Below are 3,597 nucleotides of genomic sequence, written 5' to 3' on the forward strand. Positions count from 1 at the left end.
CCAAAGCTACATTGGTTTCCCTTCTTGTTGAGCCCATCCCTCTCCAAGAAATTAAGTGAACTAAAGATGATATGAGCAAAGATACAGGAATAAAAATAATGTTGAATTTTCCAATCTTTTCACCCAAGTTTGTCTGAATGACCTTTGTAAAGTTCTAAGGGAAAGCTACACCTTACAGCTCTTTCTAATGGTCGGGTTACTTGGTTGTGTTTGATTTTATTTGTACCGGACTTGGTCTGCACACTTGTTTAATGTTGCGCATCATAAGTTATTATTTATTTTCTAAGAGAATAATAGTCCGTTTGGGATGTCTTATAACTTATGAGTAAAAAAATGTATGTAATTTTGTACTTAAAAGAGATGACAAACTAATTATGAAGGGAGATTATTGGCAAAGTAACTAATAACAAATAAATTAAAACATTTCAAGAAGGAAATGTGTCTCTGAACTGACGGAGAAGAAATCAAATCAAACGTTATCCAATTAACATGCATTCATGACTAATTCGTCAGAATTTTGATTTTTTATGCGTATTGTCTTGTCTTTTGTGATGGTGTGAGTGTTATAAACGTACTCTATTATTGAGTTTGTTTTAAGTTGTGTTTCATTATCGTATAGTTTGTATGGCGGGTCATAATCGAATATTAGGTGAAATGGAAGAGAGTTTTGCGGCTGTGCGGATAGAGGATGAAGAAGAGGGTGGACTAAATTATACAGGGACTGTTGATGAGACTATACCAGAAGTTGATGTACGTTGGTGCTTAGTTGGCAAATTTCATACTGATTCTCCAATCGATTTTCAAGCGATGCAACACAAAATGGCTTCTCTTTGGAAACCAGGAAGAAGAGTATATGTTAAAGAAATGGAGAGCAATAGGTTCATCTTCCAATTTTATCTTGAGGTCCATATTAAAAGGGTGATAGGTGGTAGCCCATGGACGTTTGGTAGGTTACAATTAGTTTTTGCAAGATTGAAGGAGGCGGATGATCCTCGTTCATTACCTATTACTCCCTCCGTCCTTTTGATTTGTTATCAAAAGGATTGGGCACGGAGATTAAGAAATATGTATAAATTAGTGAAAAGGAGAAAGAAAAGTGAGTGAAGTGGAGGGACCCATTAATTTTTAATGTATAAAAAGGAGATAGTGGGGGTAAAAATAGTGTGAAAAAAGAGGAAAAATGGGGAAATGGAGGGACCCATTGACTATTTTTGGTAAATTTTGAAATGTAAAGAAATGAATGGGACATCCCAAAAAGGAAACTATAAAGAAATGAAAAGGACGGAGGGAGTAATAAACTTGATTTATGGGTTCAGCTGCATGGGATGAACCCTGGATTTATGTATCAACGAGTGGTCCAGGGTAAAGGGAACTATATTGGTGATTACGTTGAATCAGACGCTAACAACTTTGCTGGAGTTTGGCGTGAATACCTACGAAGTGTTCGTGTGTCAATTCCTCTGGACAAGCCACTTAAGAGAAGGATGAAATTGTGAAAGAACGAAGATATTTGGTGCTGGGTGAATTTTAAATATGAGGGAGTTCCTACTTTCTGCTTCACTTGTGGAATGATAGGTCATAATGAGAAATTTTGTGAATGTTTATTTGATACACCGATGGAGAGTATTGAAAGACCATATGGGATCTGGATGAAGGCAGAACCAAGAAGAATAAACCATACCATTGGGTCTAAGTGGTTACGGCAGGGGAGCTCAACTCCGGGGAATTTTACGGTGCCTGAGACGGAAGGGAGGACGGAGAAGGTGGTTACCATGATAGGCGCAAACAGTAAGCAAAATCCCGAAATTGCAGGAAAGGAGATAGATATGGGTAAGATCAGTAGCGAACAAAGTGGGGGAGAGAATATTGGAGATAATGGTGCAAGGATTATGGCACCTAAAAATCAGACACGAGGCCAAAATTCAAATATGCTGGAGGGGAAAAATATATTGGACCATGGGCTTTTTAGCGTAGACGAATGGAAGAGGCAACTATTGATGGTCCAGACCATGAAAATAGCTCAACGAATATCACAATGACAGAACTACAAGTATTAGAGACACAGAACAAAAAAAAACGAACTAAAGGATGGTGCTGCAGTGCAGGCCCACCTAGGATTATGAATGTTATCAGTTGGAACTGTCGAGGTATAGGTCTTTCCTCGAATTTTCAGTTCCTTAAAGACGTTGTACGTCAAGAAAGACCATTATTTATTTTTCTGAATGAAATTATAGACAACAAAGGCAAGATGGAGTCAGTTCGAAGAAGCCTAGGGTATGAAGGTCTTATCTCGGTTGATGCTGTGGGTAGGAGTGGAGGGTTGGCGTTGCTATAGAGGTATAAGGAGCAAGTTAATCTCAAGAGTATGTCTCGTAATCATATCAATGTGGAGATTAGTATTGATGGTAAGGACAAGTGGAGGCTTACTGGTGTATATGGTGAACCTGATCGTAATTAAAGGAGGAAGACCTGGGACCTTCTTCTAAATTTGTCAAGGGATTCAAATTTTCCGTGGTGTGCAATAGGTGACTTGAATAATGCTTTATTTCAGCAAGATAAAAATGGGGGAGCGGTGTGTAATACCCTCCAAATCCGGGGTATAGAGCTGGCGTGTTACTGCCACTCATTACATTATTAAACCTGTACAATAATAATAATATACATATAATAACCCCTTGATAACTCAGGATCTTTTATGGTTAAAGTATGAAAACAAGAACAACTCGCTATTTTTATTACAAACCCAAATTTAAAACCTTACAACATCTCTTTATTACAACTCAGTTAACTACACAAGTTTTAAACTAAGTTTCTTTTATTCAAACAACATCTACATCTGTCACTGCTACACCTGCTCAAACATTTCAAAACTCTCCTCTGGAATTGGAATTAGCACCCTTGGTGCCAGAGAGTCCCGCCGTCTGACCCGCATCTTGACTACCGGAGTACGGATGAGTTTCATTCTCGGACATAACTGAAAAATAAGGTGAATAACAATAATAGGGGTGAGCCATAATTGTTCAACAACCTTGCAACAATTATATAAATAAAGTAAGGAAAGAAGGTTAAGTGAACCGGTAATCTGGTTGTTCGTGCAACCACATATTTCTGTAGGGAATAATGAAAGCCACTATCGGCGAGTACCAAATAATTAGACTAGACACCAAAAACCAACATATGCACTATAACCTGCTGATCAATTAGGATATAGCACGGATCTATACCCAACTACATAGATCCACCAACATATAGGGTACCCAGGCATTATGGCCTAATAATCAAGGGTCTGGTTTATACCCGGCCCGCAGCGTAAGCATCCAGTCCATAGCTCAGCATCTGGAACAATCGGTATGCTTTTGATGTATCCTAATATCGGAATATATCAGAGTATATATATATATATAATTATTGGAATATGAATAGAGGATTTAATGAATTGGGAGAAATCAGGAATCGAAATAAAATACGAATAAAGGAACAACAGTTGTGTATCAGTGTTTATGAACAAGAATTATCAGGGGATAGTTGTCATGGTAATTTGAAAATAATTCACTAATCTGAACTTAGAATAGGGGAAAATTTGCCTGGTATACGCAC

This window comes from Apium graveolens, chromosome 7, assembly GCF_009905375.1.
Source record: "Apium graveolens cultivar Ventura chromosome 7, ASM990537v1, whole genome shotgun sequence".
NCBI lineage: Eukaryota > Viridiplantae > Streptophyta > Magnoliopsida > Apiales > Apiaceae > Apium > Apium graveolens.